Raw genomic sequence first — 24688 nt, forward strand, 5'->3', positions numbered from 1 at the left:
TACACTTTATCAGAATGCCTTAAATCCCTTAGACTTACCACTGTATATAAGGTATTGTACTTTATAAATTCTCCCCACCTTCCCTTCTATATTTATAAACTCAGGTAATTACATAGAGTAAAAGGACAAGTAGGAATTAAGTTACCCATGTTAAAAATGCATTATTGATAATATTAATAAATTAATAATAATGAAACTAAGTATATTTTAATATTGGCAACTGCACAACCTGATAAATGCTACATGTGTAGTTTCAGGCAGCACACAGACTTGTACTTACTCGAATGTCTGCAGTCAAGTCATTATTTCTAGTCATCTTTCTTTAGGACAGGCCACAAGCCTGTGTCAATATGGCTGCAGAGTTGTGTCCCTTATTTGTGTTCTCTTCATGGCCATGGTGTGTCAGAGAGAGGAGGAGGGGTAAAGCGACCAACTTTATACACTTCTGTCCAAATCTTTAGGCCAATAGGGTGTCATGGTACAGAATGGCCTCTGATTCAAAACCAAACAGCCATACTGTAATTCAGACCAATGCGTACACACACTGACTTTTCACACCTGTCCACAAGTAGTGGATACAATTTGTTTAGCTTTATGGCCTTCCTGCAGTGGTTGGCTTATAAGAATGTCCTGCACTGAATCTCTTGTGAAACTGGTTTGACGCACCTCCCCCCAAACCCTGCAATAAATTTCACATCCTGAGTCAGCCCTAAACAGTCACGGTTTGGTTAGTTAGACACGAAAGTATTGCTGTTCTCATCAATGAAATAAAACATTCCTCCAGAAACACTAATATTAAATTTGCTTTGTCTGACTTAAAAGTAAGCAATCTCTCTATATATAAAATCCAACATCTGTCTGTCTGGTCTGTATGTCTGTCCGCTTTTCACTAAAGAACTACTTGACGGATTTAGATCCTTTTTTTTCTATAATTTGCTTGAACATTTCGGTTGATTTTGTGACTTGTCTCATTGCACTAAGTATCATGCCGTGTTTCCCCGAAAATAAGACTGGGTCTTATATTAATTTTTGCTCCAAAAGATGCACTAGGGCTTATTTTCAGGTGATATCTTATATTTATTTATGTGCAGCATAATATACATTTATCCAAATACGGTCATGGCATCTTCTGGAATATCATCATAACTCTCCACATTCAAACCCTGAATTACAGCCTGAATTTCTTGCTACACCAGCTGCTTTGTGGATCCTACAGGAGCAATGTGGCTACTTTGATGTTTGATGAATGGTTAGATGTGGTGAAGCAAAATGCTGCTATACAAATGTATTCATGTTGCTTTTATATTCAAGTGTTGCATATTCCCCAGAGTAATGACACGATACATTTTAAAAGTCTCGCATCTTCCGTGCCGTCTTTTTTTTTTGCACCTTCACTACACCATATCAGAATGTATGGCGGTGTATTTGAGCCACAGAGAAAAAACAAATAAAGACATAATGAAAATGTCTATTTTGTAATTAAAGTGGAAATTTTGGCTTTAAACTCGAAATATCCACTTTAATTTTGTAGTTTACTTTATCATTAAAGTAGACCGTCGTAAACGTCATCTTAAAACCGACCCAGTTGTTAATCAATTAGGAGCTTCTGGGGCTTCTTCCTGACTTGACAGTAGTGGCAAGCAGCAACAGATTGCCGTGCAGAACACATTAAATTTATAATATTCCAGGTCTCTGCACATTTAGAATTAGATTTATATTTGATATCACTTTCATGATGAAATGCATTAAAGTCTTTATGTTGCATTTTACAAATAAATCGTTAACTTTTTTTTATTCAAATAATGAATACTGTTAATAGTTACACATATGGGGGTGGCAGAGTGGTAGCGCTGCTGTCTCGCAGGGAGTCACGTCGCTGGTGTTCCCTGCCTGGAGTTTGCATGTTTTTCCTGGTGGGTTTCCACAGTGTGCTCAGTTTTTCATATAAAGACATGAGGGTTTGGGGATTTAGTGAAACTACAATGACAATAGTGTATGTGTGTACTAAAGTTCCTCTTGTGATGAGCTGATACCCCGTCTAGGGATTTTGTTTCTGTCTTGCACCCGATGCTTACTGGAATGGGCGCTTCCCCAAACTGATGGATGTAATCATTAAACATCCTTTTCAGAGATTCTGTGGCAAGGTGTCCTCGGAATTTAATGGATGTTAAAGGCACACGTGTCACATCATGTTAAGTATAAACCTGGCCTTAGGTGCCTTACTTTTCAGCTAATGATCTTGACTAGGACTTATTTTTGGGATAGGGTTTATATTACAAAGCAGCCTGAAAATCATGCTAGGGTTTATTTTCGGAAGAGGTCTTATTTTCAGGGAAACACAGTACTTCACTTGCGGTATTGATTTATTTGTGCTAATCTGAGATAGACGCAGCAGGCCAAGGGGAAGGGCGCAGGGCCCTCCTCAATCATATGCCAGCCTCAGGGTGTATCTTACATCCGCTTAGCTAGCGAACAAGAGAACTACTTAACAGATTTAGATTGGGTTTTTTTCTAGAATTTGCTTGAACATTCTGGCTGATTTTGTGACTTATCTCATCATGCTAAGAATCATACTTCGCTTACAGAAGAAATATATTTGCGCTAATCCAAGACAGAGGCTACGGGTCGAGGGGAAGGGGTATTGTGTCATCTGGAGTATGGATTCGGTCTACCTCTGTGTTTTGGAGCATAACATGGCTCTGCTTAGCTAGTGATACCTTTTTGTTTATTGATTTTTAAAGTTTGTCCTGTTTCGCTACTACACGAGCGGAGCTGTGGGGAATGGCTAGTATAAAAAATTTATCAACTTATATGCAAAATATCACTCCACCACAGCTTTCTCTCCAACAAGTTATCATTATGCAAACAAATCAAAAACAATAAACAATACCCCCTTTGGCACTAACCTGCTCCTTTTAAATCTGGTCAAGGTGCAGCTGGTATCTGCTAATTAGCATGCCATGTGGCAATCATTTAATTAAGCTGGCACAATGGCACAGAACTTTTCATGCTTCCCAAATCATTAAGACACAATGCAACAGTTTATAAGCTGCATTTTACATTGTCATTCATGTTCGTTGGAGGATCTCTTCATGAGCTAAATCGAGGTATGTAATGACCTGCTCAGCACTAGAGAGGGCGCTGTCGCAAACATTCTCCTCTCCTTCTATCCACAAGCACCGAGAAACATTTAGACCTGCCTCTTCCATTTCCTAAGCTATAAGAAGCCCGGCTACTCGGAAGGAAACATCTTTTTTGACCAAAGCAACCCTCAGGATGGAGCTCTGTCTGATTGACCCTAAATCTGCAACTAGAGATGAACCTGTTTGTTTACATTAAGCCAGAGGGTGAGAAGGATAAAATGCCAAGAGGCATCATTTTTGTTGGACATGTTCAGTTCATTAAACAGGATGAACCGGCTGGTGTGCCAACTTTTATTTTTGTGTGACCTGTGATCCCTACATCTGGCCACATATTTTTTCTTTATGAATAATATCGTAACATTTATCCTAAATAACATTTTAAAAGATATCTGAGAATTTAACACTGGACTTAATTTAAAAATATGTTTTTGCTCTGAAGTACCAAATGCAACAGTAAACATGGAATTCTACACTGCCATAAAAATGACACAATAAGATTTTCCACATACTTTCTCATAGGGATTAATTTTTATGTCAATGTGCAAATTGTTTTTATTGAAATTTGTACCTACTGGCAAATACTTCTAATAAGATTGCATCAAGGTCACTTTCCACATGCAAATATGTTTTCCTGTCATACAGCTGTTTAAATTGTGGCAAACATTTGTTAACAAGCAGCAGCAAACATATGGCATGGAAAACCCACAAAGTCAGTTCTAGAATCTTATCTAATTGTTAGATTGCTGAGTGAGCTTTAAGGAAATTAAATTTAGCCTAAAAACTTTTTTTACATGCTGTTGGTCCTTCAGATTAAAAAATGCATGGCTTCTTCCCAACTGTTTTCATCACTGAACTGCATTTGGCCTTTCCAGCTAATGTTGTTTCCCATTTTTATCTTTACATTGTGCAAATGCTTAGTTGGAAAGGTTCTGAAAAAACACAGCATGGGTCGGAGTGACTAATCTGATGGTAACAATTAGGGAATTTAATTCCATGTAGCTACAGTATTAAACATTGTAATATTTAAAATGTGAACTTCTTAAGTAAAGATAAAGACAGGAATATAATAAGTACACAGAAACAAAATCTATATTGTCTGAAAAAGAAACAGCAAAAAACTGATGATCATGACTAATAATGGTTGTACTCTGTAGAGACACTGCATCACAGAATTGTATCCATTTGTAAACCAAAGTAGAAGAATTCTTCTATCAATGCAGACAAAATTAACGTTTTAAAATACTATTTTTAAAAGTTCTAATTTTTAAGAAATACATATTACCAAAGCAATTACCTTGAATGTAAGTGTACATACTCTAAACCTGAGTATTTGAAACAGAGACAAGTGCTTAGTACTGGTCCCATATAAACCAAAAAAAAATCACTTTCATCATTGCAGTTCTGCTATAAGCCAGACTCAATACATCTACCTTTACTATTGCTCTTTCTGCAGTGATTTACTTGGTATCTCTACGTGGGTTTCTTCTTCATAAATTGCTTTACAGTAACCTTGATTGCCCTTTTTTCTTGTCATAAAAATCCCACCCCAAGTACTTTTCTCATAAGATTTTCTTCTTCAGATCAGGTCAGGTCAGGTCTGGTCAGGTTGGGGAGTCTCTGCAATTGTAATTAATTTAGGCTATTTTGCAGAGACTTAGACATGAAAGGGTTTTTCTGCTGATCAGTTTGCAAAAAAATAAGTTAAATCTACTGTAATTCCATGATGAATAACAATAAAATGTGAAAACTTTCATACTTTATATACAGTAGCCATTGTAGTCTCAGCATGAGATGGTAAACAAACAATACGACAAAAGCACAGTTGGTTAAGAAATGAAACCGTCAGAACAAACAGTAGTCACCCAAAGGAGAGCAGAGCGCTAAGAAACCTTTAGGAATTTAGAGGTGCTTTGTGAAGAAGTAGGCCTTGAAGAGGTGCCTGAATATCACTACACTGGAGGCATGGTCATGGGAGAGCTAATTACCAACCTGGGAATGAGAACTAAAACAGTATGTGATAGTAACTTTGGATTAGTTTTTTTTTAAATCTTTTTACAGTTGACATTGCTAGGTTCTTGGCACTTTCTGGCAGCCTATGTCTTACATAAATATGAAAATCATCACTGCCTCTCATATCAATTTTACTTAATCAGAACACTGCCCTCCTTGAGAAATAATATAAATTAATGAAATTCCTAAAAAGAAAAAAATAACTTTTTTTACTCCAGTTGTGTTTGGTAACCAATCAGCTATTTCTGACAATGATTTTCATCAATCTACATATTCTTAAAACCTGGTAAGGGCCACATACCAAAAATGATGTTAGATGCACAGACGTGCACTTTGCCACATATCTAAACTGGTGAATTTTAAGGTGGCAGAAGTGAGGTGAAATAGGCACCTGCATGATTCCTCTCTCTGACCACAAACATGCTCAGATGATGACAAATTCATGGAATATCAGAATTTCTACCTCACAGCTGTGTTTCAGTTAGGTTTCAAGTTCATCTTTGATTTCTCTTTTGCACATGCTTGTATCTTTTTATGTTGATTATCTTCATTAGATGTTGGTGCATCTTTCTTTATTTTTGGTTTTGTCCATGTATAGAAACTGTCTGTGTTATATTCCATGTGTTTTGTGTGTGATTCCTCAAAAGGTAGGGCCACCTGCTGATCACTGCCAGGGACTGTCCTTCGCCCTAGAAGACTGGAAAGTCTTCCGCAGTTTCTGGCAGTATATTTCAAACATGTGGGATTGGCGAGTTTATTTGTGCTTTATTGTATTTTTTTGTGATTTATGGATTATTTGATCTCCTGTTCTGTTCCTCTTGATTACATCTTTGAATTCTGTATTGGGATACTGTTCTCTCGGATTGTCTTTTGTGTTAAGCAACACCATCTTGCCTTTTGTGCTCTGTGGAGCTCAGTCTTGTTACAAGCATTTTTGTGGATATAAATATTTTTATTTTTATCAAGATTCTGTGTTGCCCTTATATCTAGCTGGGGTTTGGTGATATACCCCCCATCTAGTGGGCATTATTGAAAGTGGTTTTTTGGAACTTTTATGTGCTTTTGGACTCCTAGTACAAGACAGCAGCTATACTTTATTGTGACTGCCAGCCTCTCAGACCAGAATTGAATGGGTGCCAGAATGACGAACAAAGAACTACTGTACATACAGGTCATCAAAGTACAAAGAAGACATGTGAAAATATTTGAAGCTCTTCATCATGTAGGTCATGCATCTGCTTAAAAAAAACTATACTTGCCCTCCATTCACAAGTTTTGGTTAATACAGTAGGTCAGCCACTTTACCTTCTCCTTTTTTCCTTCTTAAAGCCATTAATAACATGCACGACTCTTCTTTCATCAGGAGGGTCTCATCGAATGTAGCTATTTTTTGCTAAAAACTTATGTAAACAATTTACTTCACTGTTAGGTGTGAGACATTTACCAAACTAACTACTTACTAGAGAAATATAGTCATACAGGTTGAATGGGCTGCCATGAGTATAAATGCGTTTTTGGTCACTACATGCAAACTTAATGCGGTTACCGTAAATAGAGATTTACTTGACTTCCTACCTGAATAAGGCTACTTTTTCTTATTCCATCAAAAATCCACCACTTAACGAGAAAATAAAATCACCCTTAACCAAATTCTCTTTCTTTCTTTCTTTCTTTCTTTCTTTCTTTCTTTCTAATAAATAAATAAATGAATAAATAAATAAATAACAAATATTACCTGTGAATATTTTCAGCAACAACAATGTTCATGTTTAGCTCATCTTGAGAAAAAAGATAAAATTAGTAGGCAGAACACATAAAATGACCACATACTGTAGGTTGTGAGAAACAGGGACATACCTGTATAGCACAAGTAGGAAAGGACAAGAGGTTTGAACTGGACGATAGTAAAATTGGAAGTCAGCTGAGGGAGAGAAGCAGTGTTGGTGTAACAATAGACAGGAAAGTTCACAGAAGCTTCTGCATGAGAGGTTAGTGGGCACACACTGATACAGCGCATTGCTGCACCCACCACATGACAAACCAACTCAGAATCTCAGATTAGGACCCAAGTTCAGCCATGCAACAGGTGACACCTCAGCACCACACTAGTTCAGATGGAGTGGAACAGTGTGAGGTTTTTTATGGTGACTGGAGTGTCAATTCTGCCACCAACCCCCAAGTTTTTCCCTGCAGGTTCGAGGGCCTACATGCAGGGATGGATGCAGATTAACCTCATACCCAGGACAGAGCAATTGCAGGTTAAGGGCCTTGCTCAAGGGCCCAAAAGAGCAATGTCCCTTTTGGCATTCTGCATGAGGCCAGACAGCATTTTCTTAGGGGTCAATCAACAAATTCAAATTAATCCAACCTAAAGAGAATAAGAGTCTGAACAAAAAATCGAGTAGCATAATGCAGGTAAATAAGAAGGGTTGAATAAAACTAAAAACATTGAATACATTATATAATAAAATAGAAACAAAAAATGAAATAAGACTAAAGTTGTAATTTTCATTTTGCGCTGTTAACTGTGAATGTCATGAGCTTCTGCAGCATTCTTTCCATTTTCTTTCTTTGCTACCACCAGCTGCTCTTTTTTGTGTTGTGCACATTGTTAGAATCCAGTTAAAAATATTTTGAAAGGTACAAATTCGCTGCTGAAAGTTCGAGAAGTAAAAGATTGCAAAAAAGAAGCTTACCGGCAAAAGATGGTTATCTGATTTCCATTGAAAATCTATGTCTGTCTTTGCAGTTGTCAGACCCAGAAAGGAAAGTCCAATAGGAAGAATAAGACAGAATGGTGGTGGTGATAGGGAGAATGGTAGGGAGGAAGGCAGTAACAGAAAACCAGAGGGGTACCAGGGACACTCCCACAACATATTTTAAAAGATGCCAAGGGAATGGCAGGGTTGGAACCAGTGATCCTAAGCCACACCCATAGTGTAGCACCTGCGTAGGGTGAAATATAATTGAAGTACATCAATGGGTAAAAGAAGAATGGATCTTCGTAAAACAGATTTCGAGGAAGTAGGGGCATAGAAGACGGTTGTGTTTCCAAACTGAGTGAATATGTAGGATCCCTTACATAAAAGTGTACAGTAGGCCTATATATAGCTACTGCAGGTTTCAAGGAAGATGATAGAGAACTATAGAAAGTAGAGCAATAACAGTAAAGAATATTATCAAACAGTTGCATGTTGCCAAAAGGAGAAAAAACAGGAGGAGAATAGTGAAAATGGACCTGACAGACTGGAATATCCAGAGTTCATAATTACCAAAAACATCCCAAAGAGTCACTGTGCCGTGACTTACCCAAGTTGTAAAGAATATGGGTTTGCTCCAAAAACAGATATCATGGTACAGTATTAAGGTATAACAGCCTCCATCCTTCTTGACTTTACACCACATTCCTAGTACATTTGAAATTACAGGACTTAAGTTGGATTTTAATTTAACAGAAGAATGAGGAGGAATCCTGGAGGATGCAATACTAGATTTAATAGTTAACCTTAAAAAAGTCATTAAGAGACAGGTGGATCACGGCACTAGGCCGCCATCATCAATAGGAGGGGCTGACCTCCATAATTTTGTACAGATATTTTTTAAATGTAACAAAAAAGTATTTGATTAAACTACAAACTGAACAAGAATATATTGTAAGCTGTTTTTGTTTTCTGATATGTGTCACAGTTTGTAACTAATTAGATTTACTGTGCATTTTTCCTTTCAGCTACTTTGGCTGTTTAAACTTTTGCTTGCATTTAATGTTAGGAAGACTGCTGTCAGTATAGGCATTGATTAGTTTTTTCTTTATTTTTCACTAGACTGGCATAATAATGGTAAAGGCAGCTGTGCTTGTCAGGGCAAGATTAAATCCTTGTCCATTTATAAATCATTGTGTCACCCTAGTCAATCACAACTTCTCACAATTTAAAAAGGGAGTTGACCGTAAAGCAGCATTAGTAAATGATGTTGCACATTTTCTTTTATTAGGCTCATGCATGAACCATAAAGTTTGTCGCTTAATTTGCGCGGCAGATTTATTTATTACTCTGCGTCAAGCTTACATGGCCCAAAATAGTGTTTTTTCATTGTACTTTCTTATAAGCAATAAAGAAAACAAAATAATATAGAACTAATAAAACAATCACCTTTATTACAGAACGTCTGATCTCAGATATACTATATATTAGCTGAATCATTATTACTAGTAGTTTATTTTTTATTAAAATATAAAAAAGACAGCAGCAATGTGTTCTCATCTTATGTTACAAAGACAATGCATGACCATTTATAATGTGTTATATTTTCCTGTACGTTGCCATTTGCTTTCATTGCTCTGAATACTGTATTTTACTACCTCCAGTACTCCAGTCAATATAATTATTGCAGAATTCTTTAACAGGTATGATGTTATCAATACAGTACATTATCATTAAGGACAGAAATAGACATGTTTTATAACTTGAATATGGGCTATAAAAATAAGTGAAGATAAACCTCTAGAAAATCACCAAAATCAACACCTCATTTTATTATGATTCATTACTTATTCTACAAATACGAGATACAAACGCTATAATGCTGAATTTCATAAAAGCAAACACCAGACATTGCAATTTGTTATTATGTGCAAAGCCTCACTTAGGTGAATAATGATACTAAGACAGCATTTCTCAGCCTTTAAGTATTTGCAATCCGAGTTTTCATAACAGTTTTAATCGCGCTCCCCCTAACATTTTTTTGAAATATAGATGCATATTTTATTATACCTACTTAACTCTATATGTATTGTTCTAGTATCAGAATGTAGTTTAAGTTAATTTGTTTTGGTTCAACAGATGTTTTTTTTCATATTTTTGATTCTTGTTTTCATTTTTTCACATCTTCACACCCCCCTTTTTGTTACTTTGCGCCCCCTAGGGGGGCCCGCCCCACAGGTTGAGAACCACAGTACTAAGACATTCAAACTTCTCAGCCCGTAGTTGACGTATGGCACAGGTGGCACAGGCCGTTGCTTAAATGTATCATCATAGTGGAAGGACATGGGGACATACAGTAATTATTCCATGACGAAGACATCTTATGCCTCTTGTCTAGAGCTGTTAACATGGCAAGGGCACGCTGATGCTGTACCGACCCATGCTAAAGACAGTCTGTATCACCACACGCATTTTCACAATAAAATGCTACAGCTAGAGTTATTTAAATAGAGGTCAAGGGGCAATGCATTTTGAGAGTTGTCTGGGACAATAACTTCACTGAGGCTGGTCCTGTATTAGACTCTAATAAAAACAATGATACATAGTAGAACTATTCTGAACCTCTAGAGATGCAAAGAATCTATCAGCATTACATATGTATTTTATCACTGCATTCATATTTTTCCAAAGACTGACACACATTAACTGGGCTTAATTAATTACTAATGCACAGGTTAGCATTGCCATGTAAAAAAGTTTGTAAAAAAAAAAAAAGTAATAAAACATCCAGTTTACTTTACATTAAAATGACCCTGCCCTAATAGTCAAATACAAATACTTGTACTCTTACTTAAAAATGAAATACAAAAGAGCGAGAAAGAGCACTTTCGTAATAATACCATTTTATATTAAAAAAAATCTAAATAACTGGTATTTTCAATAGAATTACTACACATATCTTTGATATAATACTGAAAATGCAATATGTTTCGCATTAATAATGATGGTGCACAGTAGATAATAAGTCACAGACATGAGTAAAATAAGATTATTATTCAGAAGATATTCTCGTTTGGCATAACACAGCTGTTGGCAATAAATATTCTTCTTTTATTCAAGTCTGCATTCTCAGAAGTTGAAAATTTGTATGTCTGGAGTGTATTAAAGAAGTTCTGTCACAAACCTAATGATAAAAAAAAAAATCAAAGCCTAAAAAAAGAAGGGCTAAATCATCACATGGAAGTAATATGTCTCCAGGTTAGCATGCTGTATTTCTTATCAGCCATTCTGCAATTTTTATTAGCCAACTAATTCCATTCATTTAATAAAGCTTATTATTGTATACATAAAACTGTGAAATCACAAAATACCAGTCTTAAAAATATTCCAAGGATAAATAAAACCATAGTAAGTGTCCAAGCCCTTAGTTCTGAAAGCCCCAAAATTTTACAATGAAGTTCTTGCTTGTGTAACTAATACCCTCAACCTAACCTTATCAGAACAGAGTAGACTGTTCATATTGCAACAATGTCTGTAAGATTTCATTAAATAAAAGCACAGCAATCATTAGTAGTTTGTACTATTCCTTTCCAGTTGTCATCATCTCTTCTTTAAATCTTAAGCATGGTGCCAAATCCCTCCTGTAATGATTCCATTCTGTTCTCTTCTGTTTCAGAGAACATTTATTCCCTGTGGATATTCAGTTTGAATCCAATATGAACCTGTTCCAACGATGCTAACACATCTCCAAAAGTGTGAAGGAACAGCTTTTTAAAGCTTGTTTGACTCAGGGGGGATATCATTTATCTCAATAGGATCAGGATAACTTGATGACTTTCCACAGAAAAGGCTAGTTACTATGAAGCCTTAAATTCGAATTAAAGGGGTCACACCACTCATAGTACTCCAAAGAGATACACTGGCCAAACATACACAATTATGTGTTGTTTAAATCCATTATACATCCGCTGTCATCCCACAAATAATAAAAATAATGTAAACAGTTCAATTAAAGTTAAACTGTTCTATTATAAATACTGAATGATGTGATGCCACAGCAGTTAGCAGTGTTGCTTCATAGCTCTAGAAGATGGGGGATGATTACCAGTCAGATTATAGTTTGTGTTCACATTTCTATTCCTCTGTCTTTGTGTGGGTTTTCTTGAGGCACTCAAGTTTCAAGTTATTTTATAAATATAACAGTTCAGGCTGTGTAGTGAGGCTGAAATGGAAAGGGCCCTCTGTTAAAAAAAAGTCCAACTGGTCACCAGGGAAGGAGAGAATTTTCTTTCAGCTCAGCTGGCTAACACAGTTGTATTCTTCACTCTGAATCCAGCAGCTCCAAGTAAAGCTGCACACCCAAGAAGAGCACCACCCAATTGCTGTTTGACAGACTGCCTGCTGACTTTAAGCTGACCAGATGTGAATGAGTGTGAGGTTATGTGTGAGAGTATCCATCTGTAGTATGGACTGACATCTCACTCATGGATGGTTCCTACCTTGCACCCCACACTGCGGGGATAAACTTCACTGAATATGATCATGCAAAATCCTGAGAAGATTTGGAAAATGGATGAGTCTATGGATGACAAATATTCAAGAGATAAGTGCTGTTTTGATTTTTATGAAGTTATGCATTTCTACAAAAATACCTAGGAAATATATAAAAGTTATATTATTCTCACACTTCATAGCTGATCAGAAAAAAAAACAAATGTAGCTTTCATTAATTTTTATGGCTTTTGGTATAGTAGCTTTTCATATTGTTATTATAATTGCTGTTCTTATCTTATTGGCATTGCTATTATATAACAATATATAATATGGCACAATGTCATTATATTTGTAGATGCAGTATGCGTTACATAACAATGTACAGTGCTAGAAATGTTGAATAATAACCTATTTCAATTATGATGTCCAGTAACAATGGCTAATACTACTGTACCTTGTAAATGCAAATAAGCGACATGACACTTTACCTCCATCACTAGTAAACTTATTCAGCAGGAATGAATGGTAAATACTTTTCTAGGAAGTGTTGCTTTATCTCAGATCAGGCATCAGTGATTTTCAAGATAATGTAGCTAGTTACCATGGCAGGCAACTTGACTTTAGCTACAGTAAACTGTATTAGTCAATATCTGTGCAGGTAAACATTCTTATTGCAAATCTTTAAATATGAGTGTTACATAAGCAAATAAAAGAACTTTACACCTGATACTGGGGATAGTTAAGTGTGTGCAAGGTCTTAAAATGACTGCAAAACCTTACAGCTCTCTAATGTGTATTAAACATTTGGAATTCATATTACGGTAGATAATGCAGAGTGTATAAACATAGATATAAACTTGTCAGCTACAGAGTTTTGAAGCAGTTGTGCAATAAAACCTAAAAGATTTGTAACATTACTACTGCAAGTAAAATTATTGAAATCTATGGCAGTTTATACAGAAAAACAGCACATGAACGATTTAAAAATGGATATAACTGTTTCCTGACTTAACTGAAATTTTTTTTTATTTTTCCAATGATAACTTTCTGCAACACAATGAGATAGATAGATAGATAGATAGATAGATAGATAGATAGATAACATTTGTATTATTTCATATGAAATTAAATATTACATAATTTGTATACCATGCATGATAAAAGTACTATATGATACAATAAGTACTGCTTGTTTAATACAGGCACAGAATAGCCATTTATATAGTATGATTGACTATGAAGTATTTAAACAAAAAGAAAGTTCTATGCATGTTTCTTTTGGATTGATTGTTTATGCTTTTTTTTTTTTTTCGTTTTCCTCCATCTTTATATTTGGTTTTACATGATTAGCATTCTGTGAGAATACTGGCAATTGCTCTCTCACAAAGAAATTAGATTTGATGCTGTTCAGTTATCTATAGAGCATCTAGCTGATTTTGGTCTCATTAAATGTGTACACAAATCCTAAAACACAGTAAACTTTAGTTTGGTGTATAGCATTGTAATAATGTTGTATTTTTTAAATTATGATGGTGCTGTTTAACTCTAAAAATAAACTATCTGATGGTTAACATAAACAGAATTTACATATATTTTCCAGAAGCATACAAATGATATGCTTTTTCATCCACTTTTCACTTTAATTTCACTCAATTTATTCTGATAAGGGTGATAGAGACAGCATGCTGAAGCAAACAGACTAGCTGCACCTATCCTCAACATTTTTTCAAGCTGCTCCAGGGAAATTCCCAGAAAGTCCCAGTTAGGAGATATAAACCCTTCATTATGTCATTTTATACTCAAAGGGTATCCTAACTATATGATTAAACCTCATCAAGTGTCTCCCCTCAATCCAGAGTTATAGAAGCTTTACTCCAAAGTCTACCCATATTTCTGAGCTCTTCACCATTTCACACGGGTGTGAGCCTAACAACCCTTCACACGAACCTCATTTCAGTTGCTTGTATCACAATCTCATTCTTTCAGTTAAACAAGATGCTCTCTAAACCTCTCTGGTGTCTCAATATCCTGTACTTGAAAATCATGAACGGGAGGGAAGAAAAGACACACTCTTGACAAGTGACAAATGTATAAACACAGCTTTTGCTTCACAGTTATATGCAGCAGCAGCCTTGAAACCATAAACTCTTGTAGCAACTTCCATGTAATACTTTCTAGTACGTGGTCACTAGTCAAGCCCTATAACACACATTAAGCATGACGATTCTAGAGGTATGTATTACAGAGGCGTCAGCTAATTCCTAAGAATTACCCAGGGCAGGGAACAAGGGGGTAATTTTTGAAAAACTATTGCTTCACCCAGAATATCTTGATTTGGTGTAATAACTACTTCCTACTGACTGACTATAGGGAGCTGTGTAAATTGCCAGCAGCAGCCAAGTTTATTTAGAACAAATACATTTTTTCACGCTAACATTCACTTTAGTACTCACACATGCATAATGCACTCACTCAAACAGAACTTACTGTACATGAATACATACGTTGAGGCATGATGCAAAATGGGTGGCATGGTAGTGCAGTGCAGTGGTAGCACTGCTGCCTCACCATAAGGAATCCTCCCTGTGTGAAGTTTGCATGTTCTCCCCGTGTCTGCGTGGGCTTCTTCAGGAGCTCCAGTTCCATTCAGCTGTCCAAAGACATGCAGGTTATGTAAGTTGATGACGATAAATGGCCTAGTGTGTGCTTGGTGTGTGTGTGTGGTCACCCTGAGATGGACTGGGAACTGTGTCCAGGGTTTGTTCCTGCCATGCACCCTATGGTAGCTGAGATACGCTCCAGCAACTACTCCCCAAGTGACTCTGGTCTGGATTATGCAGGTTAGAAAAAAACATAACATTATACAATAGGCAATATAAATAAGGAACACCAAACTGTAGTAAGCAAGCAGGTAGAACATATGTAGTATCTGATTGATATACAGAGGTATAAGACATGAATATTTACCGACTCAGTAAAGCTTTTGAGTGAAGTAACAGATTTCTTTTTTTACTTAATGTTTGTATCAAAGGAAATATTTCACTTTAGCTCAATAGCACTCTCTAGAGACCTCTAGTGACGCATGTAGTATCTGACAGATACGGTTATGCCAGGCATACTTACTTACGTACACAGTAAAACTGTTGTTTATAAGAACAGACAAGCCTTTTCCAAGTCCAAAATCCTGCTAAATTCCCAAGACCCATTAAGTAACTGCGCAAGGTAAAAGAAATCGTCCTCTTTTCTATGACAAGGATGGTATCCACATTGCTCCTTCTTGATCTGAGGTTCAACTATCTGAGTCTCTATTCCAGTGCCCTAGCGCAATCCTTCCCAGGGTGGCTGAGGAGAGTGATATCATGGCAATCAGAGCACACCTTCCAATCTATCTTTTCAAAACCAGGGACCACTCCTACAGCCTTGAAGCACTGTTGCGATTTTTCACTGAGTGACTGAGTGTGGACAGTTTTATTCACAGCAGTATGCGCAGCCAAAGAGATGAACCCAACTCCAACCAAACATTCTAGCAACTTCCACCTTCTAGGAGGTCATATACACTGGGTTTAGAAGTTTCTTAAATTGCTCCATTCACCTATTAATAATATCCAGTGTGGAGGTCAACCTTTTTTCTCACATTCTTTAGTCATTGAAAGGTTTGCCATAAAGTCATTTTCTATGGCCTGACAAAATTTCTTTGAGCTGAGCTTTTAATTCTACCACTGAAGCACCTGATAACTTTTTGGTCTGCTGGTACTTAACATTTAAATGTGGTAACCCTAACGGCAATATTGCATCTTTTTGTTCAGCTTCTTAGCATCTCTTACTTCAGGTGGACCTAAGCTTCCGACCAGGGCCTGAACAGGGTCCATTCTGACTCAATGCCCCATATCTCTCCTGAGACACACAAGAAGCATTTTGGGGTAGACACAGATGAATTCCCCCTCCACTACCAGTTACTGGCACATCCTTAATACATGTTTGGTTCTTCTAACTCAATTTATTGGGTTCTCTATGTGCTTGAACCAGATTACCATTAAGTAAAGATAAGGTGATATCTCAACAATTCCCTTTACTTATCCACCTACAAGGTTGGGTAGCCTGAGCCTAGAAACATCTAACCAACCTTAGATGAAGTGATAGTCTGTTGCAAGGTACATACATGCACAATCCGACACTCATTTACAGCAGGTCTTTATAAGGACATTAATAGGCCTAACACACACTTCACTGGGATGAAAACAAAAAACGTTTTTATTTTACTTACTTGTCACAGGAAACGCTGTTAAGCTGCTTTGTGTAAGATCTGATGTTAAATAAAGTCCTTAAAACAAATGTATTTGTGCTATTTACTATTTAGTTCCATCCATCCATTTTCTAACCCGCTGAATCCGAATACAGGGTCACGGGGGTCTGCTGGAGCCAATCCCAGCCAACACAGGGCACAAGGCAGGAACCAATCCCGGGCAGGGTGCCAACCCACCGCAGGACACACACAAACACACCCACACACCAAGCACACACTAGGGCCAATTTAGAATCGCCAATCCACCTAACCTGCATGTCTTTGGATTGTGGGAGGAAACCGGAGCGCCCGGAGGAAACCCATGCAGACACAGGGAGAACATGCAAACTCCACGCAGGGAGGACCCGGGAAGCGAACCCGGGTCTCCTAACTGTGAGGCAGCAGCGCTACCACTGCACCACCGTACCGCCCTACTATTTAGTTGTTGTTATAATTTCTCTGTTTTGAAAAGTTGTTAAAGCCACAAATATACTGTGATGTTAAAAGACTGTTCATTTATAGCAAGGATAACATTTAAATTTGTTTATTTGTAACATAAGCTGCTAAAGATATAATTTGCTAGTAAATACACTGAATCCTTTCTGAATATTTGTTAATTGGCATCTTATATTGAACAAGGGGAAATGTAATCTATGTTGCTGGGAAACTATTAATAAATGAAAAAATTACAGTCATAGGTTTGGCTGATGATGAGTCAATGAGCTTTCCATGCATGAAACAATGAACATCTCTTCTACCCTTTGAAAAAAATAAAACAATACTTGGAATAAAATTTCTACTTGGAAATATGTAAAACAGAAAATTATTAAAGTTATAAATACTATTTAATGTTAAACTAAGAAAATGAAACAAAAGAAAACAATTCAATGTAATATTTTCAGATGCTACTCATATTCTAGAATCATACCTACTCTATAGGGTAAATTGTTAATATGCACCAAGTGCTAATGTTCAGTGATCAAAAGATTACACCACCAGACAATACATACATTTTTTCAAGTTTATGAGTCATACCAACACAAAACACGCTGTGGGGAGCAGGGTGAAACGCTCCCCAGTTGTAAATAAACGTGTGTAGTGTGGAAAAAATCTGTCTCCTGCATGACTGTGTCCAAGATAGGGTGGACATACATGCCCTGGTGGTGCCCACTATGTAGTTGCAAGGTTGGCACTAGACTACACAGTGCGTGTCTTGTAGCTCTGGACCAAACGGGATCAGACTTGAGAAAAGTCAGACACGGAGACACAAAAACAAAAAGGTGGTAATTTCCAAAAACAAATGTAGGTTTTATTTACAGGTCCACAAAAACACAAAAAACGTCTCAATCAAAAAACAGTGAAGAATGTTTACAGTGTATTTGCCAGTCCCAAAATAAAATATAAAGCCAAAAAATATATATACACAAAACGGTAGTCTTCCTAAGGAAAGAAAGCAATCAGGAAGAAACTACACACAGCAAACTCCAAAGAGTCACAAAAATATTTACAAGGGAAAAAAAACAGTGTATATACAAGAAAAACAAAGTGCACTACAAACCCAAAATCTATATAAATACCTCCAACAAAACAAATACAATAACTATGAAATGTCTATATTTCTATACAAAAGATAATATATACAAGTAAGACAGAATCCGCTGTTTGGTATACTAAAAGAAATCGCTATATCAACCATACTATCCACACCACTGAGTCTAAAGACAACCCCTAGAGGCATGAAGTGCCTCTTATACTCGGGGAACAAATCTTACAGCCAATCCTGCAACACACCACTCTCTTCCATCTATAGTGGCTGACTCCGTTACATTCTGCACAAGTGCTATGCTGAAACTCTGCAAGACATGTATGAAATAGGCTAGCAGCGTGTGAGTGGGCACAAGTGCTAGCATGAGCACACCCCGAGGCGGTGTCTGAAAGTAAGTTATTTTTCCTGTAACTTTCTTGTGACTTTATCCTGGGATCCTCTTCTCAAACTAATGCATGAATGCACAAAATGAAGTAAACTAAAATGCTCCACGCTTTTCTCTTTGTTAATCGCAGGGGATAGGGAGACACTCACCTTTATGGCAGGGTTCGTGCAGCTTTATCATCATATTTGAAAAATATCTGATAATTGGTGGGCGGCACGGTGGCGCAGTGGTAGCGCTGCTACCTCGCAGTTAGGAGACCCGGGTTCGCTTCCCGGGTCTTCCCTGCGTGGAGTTTGCATGTTCTCCCCGTGTCTGCGTGGGTTTCCTCCCACAATCCAAAGACATGCAGGTTAGGTGGATTGGTGATTCTAAATTGGCCCTAGTGTGTGCTTGGTGTGTTTGTGTGTGTCCTGCGGTGGGTTGGCACCCTGCCCAGGATTGGTTCCTGCCTTGTGCCCTGTGTTGGCTGGGATTGGCTCCAGCAGACCCCCGTGACCCTGTATTCGGATTCAGCGGGTTAGAAAATGGATGGATGATAATTGGTAAATGTTGTAGTTGGGCAACCTTTCTTATTTAGAAAAGTTCAAGTGCTACTGCATCTCTCTTAAAAGAAAAATGTAAAAAATAATCTCAAATGTATAATGAGTATAACCAAAAAAAAAAAAACAGTTTCACGAGCACTCAAAAGAGACTTGTAGGTAATTTATTAATACAACAGTAGCTTCATTTACCTTGAATTTTTAGTAGTTGTAAATTTCATCTGGAAATGGATGAAAAAATCAAATACATACACACACAAAAATGAATGTACAAACCATGTTTTTATATTAAAATATTTCTTTTAGTATTTGTTATTAAGGATTGTTTGGTAACCTTACAACCTAAAGATAGAAGCTGAATCTACTGGTGCAAGTGCTAATGGCCCTGTACCATTTACAGAAGGAAGGAGTGCTGAGTGGTAGAGATTTGTTCCTCATGAATTTCGTTTCAATCTTTTTTTCTTACAGACTTTATTTACAGTCACAAAATCTAACCAAATTCATTATGCATAGTTTGTAATGATAAGGAAAGTCAGATGGGGCAGAAATACGTTCATTATTTTCTTCACATGTACAGTGTACAGTGAAATTCCTACTTGCACATTCTAATCAGCATGCAGCAAAATGCTACTATGACACTTATACAACCGCACAGTATTTGCAGGCAAACATGTTGCCTGAAGAAGGGACCTGTGTGGCCTTGAAAGCTTACATATTGTAATCTTTCTAGTTAGCCAATAAAAGGTGTCATTTTGCTTGACTTCGCACTACATCCATAATGGCTAACACGGTACAACACCCTCGTACTACAGCTAAAACACCAGAAAAAACAGTGGCTTAGCCCCTTGCAGGACCTTGGCTGTCTCAGTGTAGTATGGCACAGAAAGATACCACTCATAAAAGAAAGTCTGACTTTTTTAGTGATATAGGACTAAACTGTTTTTTCAGTACTAGACAAAGAGTGTTGTAGTGTAATTATATTAAATAAAAAATCACATCTGATCTTTTGTATCTCACTCATTTGCCCTCTGTTTTTTCTCCTTCCACCTATAGTCTTAAGTGACTTGGATCAATTATTATGAGGAAACCAGTTTTCATAACAGTAATTATCCACAAGTCATCTTGACTCTAACTGCAACAAAAGTTGCATTTATTATACCCTATTTATTGTTAGTGGGCCATTATGGAATGATGATTACTGTTGTCCTTATGTTCTATGGTGGTATTTATATTTTACTTATTCATATTCCTTGCAGACAGAGCTGTTATAACAATAAAGTAGATAGATAGATAGATAGATAGATAGATAGATAGATAGATAGATAGATAGATAGATAGATAGATAGATAGATAGATAGATAGATAGATAGATAGATAGATAGATAGATAGATAGATAGATAGATTGCAAGCAATGGAAAACAAAGTGTTGAGGTGACTTATGTATCTTCTGCATGATTAGCATGACTTAAAATGTAATGTCTTGTAGAGTGTCGAGTAAATAAAACAGTAGTTTGATTTAATTTAAAAAGGCCCCTATGACTGTCAAGGACTGACTTTTGTATTCAATTGCAATAGAAGCAAAATGGATATAATACTATTTTTCACATAAGGTATACTTTAAAGAAGGTAGAAGTCTCATTTCTCCATCATAAAATCTGTTTGTTTAGTATTGTCCTCAAAAATCCTTACAGTGTACAACAAAGCTGCAAGGACTAGCAGGAGAATATATCTACGCCCCCTCCCCTCCACCCATTCTTAAACAGCAGTGTCATTTAACAGACAGGCCAGTTCAGCCAACCAGACTGAGGCAGCTGCAAGCACTGTAGCTCTGCACGCTGAAGCGATTGGCTCCTCTCTGGGGAGTGGAGGGTGTTCAGTTATTAATGACCGCTGAGCAGGCAGCACCATGTCAATGTGACAGCTGATCGGGTGAATGATGCACCACTAACCACAGCGGAAAAGAGGAGGGGGAAATAAAAAGCAGAGCCACGGTTCTCTTCACTGGATTGTGAGCATTTGCCAGTCAGGAGCAGATCAGTGGCAAGTGTAACGGGGAATTGTAGCTGGAAGCAAGCAGTTTCCTCTCTTACTGTCAAAGGAAAAGGATCTATGTATTGTACTCTGTAATGTGCAAGCTCTCTGCAGCACAGGACTGTTCTTGAAAACCTTCAAAGGAGCTTAATGAATGCAAAGGCAAAGCATTCACTAGAGCTTGTAGCTCAAGTATGAAGGTAAGTAGGATGCTACTTTTTTTACTTTATTGTATTTTATACTTGTGTTCCTTTTTTAATTCAATCTTAACATATTTAGACAAAACACAAATAGTCTTCCTGTTATACTGTAGAAGATGTGCCGTGATAATAAAAGGAGTATGCATTTATAAAGCTTCTTAATAAATGTTAAAGCACTGCATCTTCTGCATTCTGCTGATACACCAATACAGTATAGAAAGCGTGTGTGTTCTTTTTAACATGTGCATGTCTTCTGTGATGCTGTTTGCTAGCATCAGTTAGAGGTAGGTGTTACATAAAACAGGAGGACCTGCCATTCATTTAGCATATCTGAGACTCTATGACTAACATTATAACAGATAAGCATCTTTAATAGCTAGTGCTATCTTTAAAAAGAAAAAAGAAAAGGTACTGAGAAGTAACCACCACTAATGGAAAATCCTTAGAGTAAACAGGATACAAGATACTGCACCTGAAATAGGGTTAGAATGAAAATGTTTTTCTTGGGTTTCACTGGCTTGGCCCTGAAGTATCCAGTGTATAAGACCAAATGACAGGAATGTGACTAACAAAATAGACAGACACACACACACGTAAGCACGCATCACTTCTTCCCCACTTCCCCTGCAGGTTGGTGGTAAATTACTTTTTTTCTCCATTATAATCAGGATGAGCAACCAATAGGTAATGCAGACAGAAACCACACGAAAAAGCCTCAACTGGTGTTTTTCTGAAAATATTCTTTAGCTTTGCAAACAAACTGAACAGCTGAATACCATGTCTCATTTTCTTTTTATAATTAACATGATTGCAGTGTGGCATTTCTCCTGTGATATTCCTCTGAGGAATAAGCCGAACTGCTTATTTCTTAGGTGCAAGAATTCCTGCATATATTGTTCTGCAGTGGCACATATACATTTTCATCCCAGCCATTTTCAGATACTGCCTTTCATACTGCTCTTTATTAATACCAGAATGAATAGATAAACGAGACCTGAATGATTTATTTGTAAGAAAAAAAAAAAAAAAAACGTTCTAAAAAACAGAGCCTTGTGATTTCCTTCCAGGAAGGGCTTCATTGCATCAGTTTCATACTAATAAAGGCAGCTTAAGCAAACACTGAAGGCAAGCTGTAATTAATGCAACTTCTCATTCATTTAAGAAAAGCACGACTCAATACAAACTGTTGAACTGGCGGACTCTGAAGTCTGCTCTTACAATGCTGTCTTATCCTTCTGGAAGCAGTTCTATTTGAGGTATGGTTAAACATTCAGTAACAACATCACATAAGGGCTTGCTAGGACCTGCCATCCTTTGATTCTTATTTTGATATTGATTCTGACCTCCCCAATTACCTCCTCAGTGTGCACCCCCTACTCTCACTAAATGAATTAACATTCTATTGTATCCAGCATACTTCTCCTTTAGAAGTTTACTAATCTCCCATCACATCTGCCTAGCTGTTTCTCTTTATAAACCCTGCTTTTTCTTTTTGCACAACAGCAAAATGGAAAGGTTTCATGGGGACTAAAAGGCTTGCTGCATTATTGTAAATCTGTCAGAAAGCCAGAAGCTTAACAATTCATATGGTAAGGAGTCAATTAATTCAGATGACCTTTGTAAATGATGACAATAAAGTAGCTCTGACAATGTGGCACCACATTCGATTTCCTCTCCATAAAATGAACGGGTTTTACAACAGGTTCTCGTCTTATGGAAAATGAAACTGGGCTGCTTTCAAAATTTCTTATCGAAAACAAGCAAATATGTCAAATGGTAAAATGAAAAGCATCAGGAATATGTAGGCTGAGCATGAGAGCATAATGTACGTATGCTGACTGTTTTCATTTCTCTCTGTCTCTGCATACATACCAATAGCTGCCTATTAATCTATCTACTGATGTGTGTGTGGGAGTAGAAGAAGCAGCCAGCAGCACACACTTAAACATCCAACAAATTAATCGATTCATAGGCATCTAGCTGGCAAAGTGGTGCTCTACTTTGGAGCGCTGAATGACACAGTGCATTAAGAAATGAAACGAGCACCATGGGTGCACACAGATAGAGTGAAACTTTGCATGTGGCCCATATGAACAACTTGTGAACAGCAGCAAATAAAGATTGGAACTGGACCTTAGAAACATGATGTTGACAAGACAGACAGCTAGCGAGTGAACAGATTCTTACTTTGGTTGCACAAACTAATCATACAATGAAATGATAATCAGATTGTGTAGGATCTTCAATTAACCTCAGTCGTGCAAGATTCAGCAAGCAAGGCCGGCAAACCAAAGCAAAGGCTAAAACACGCGGCCCTAAAGTCTCCAGAAGAACACCAAAGAGAATGACTTCTCACGCTGATTTGAACTCTGATCGACACAGAGAATTAACGGAACAGGGTATTTTTCAATGCTTTTTAGTTGAGCTGAAAAAAAGAGACAAAAAAAAAACAACACATTTCTTAAGGAAATTATTATAGATAAATATGTACATGCATTGACCTGCGGTGTGGCTGCCTCAGTCTCCCAGGAGAGACAATTTGTGTTTAAAGAACAGAACTGGGCTCTAAGCTGCTTTTGTTAATGACAGCTCAAAAACATTTATTACAAAATTTAAGGCTCTAATGCCTGAGCACTTAATAGTGTCAATAGTCTAAAGCATTTAAAAAGACTGGTATTATTTATTTTTTTACTCATTTATTTATTAAATCTCATGTAAGCTCATAATTATAGCAAAATAAATACAGCACTGCATTATTCGTTTTATTTATGGTCATCTTATAGCATTTTCTGAAATAATTGTACTGTATTTAAATAAAAATGATTGTGCTTTTATAGTGTTGCCTTTTTGATACATTATTGTGTCAATAGAACAGGCTCTATATTTAATAGTGCATGGTTAAAGAAAGTTTATCGTTCATTCAATCAGGTACCAAATATTCAGTGCTTAAAAGGTGATCTTAACTATTTTGTATAAATGCATGTATTTATTAGGAAAACGTTTACAGCCAATTTATGCCTGCTTGACCTCTAGGAGTTAGTCTATAAGATGGCAAAACAATCATAATAGAAATTAGCATGCAGCCACGGTGCAAGATAAATTCAAGTATTAGGAATAACTCGATATGTTGAGATACACCGTGTGGCCACTTTAGCATTCCAAAAATTGGACGTTAGAAAAGTTCATCAAGCGACAAGTACCTGCAGTTAAAAACAATCACAAGCCGGGCAAGGATGTTGGAAAAGAAACCAACCATCAATGGCTGACAAGCTTCATTACAAGCCAGAGCAGGTAACTTTGGTCTCTACATGTGCATCTCTTAGCAAACAATTTTCATTTTTTCAACATTCAGCACATA

At 36.9% G+C, this 24688-nt stretch overlaps 2 protein-coding genes across 2 annotated transcripts in view; one reads left to right on the plus strand and one right to left on the minus strand.

Moving 5' to 3' along the window:
- immp2l (inner mitochondrial membrane peptidase subunit 2) overlaps positions 1-24688 on the minus strand; it is a 1365073-nt gene that overhangs the window by 493681 nt on the left and 846704 nt on the right. The gene's annotated exons all lie outside the window — the stretch shown is intronic.
- The window catches only part of LOC120533871 (leucine-rich repeat neuronal protein 3), a 65288-nt gene continuing 61587 nt past the window's right edge, over positions 20988-24688 (plus strand). The window contains exon 1 of the mRNA XM_039760943.1: positions 20988-21330. The gene's annotated coding sequence lies outside the window, so the exon portion shown is untranslated. The remainder of the gene's footprint in view (positions 21331-24688) is intronic.

This window comes from Polypterus senegalus, chromosome 8 (assembly GCF_016835505.1).
Source record: "Polypterus senegalus isolate Bchr_013 chromosome 8, ASM1683550v1, whole genome shotgun sequence".
In the NCBI taxonomy this organism is placed as follows: domain Eukaryota; kingdom Metazoa; phylum Chordata; class Cladistia; order Polypteriformes; family Polypteridae; genus Polypterus; species Polypterus senegalus.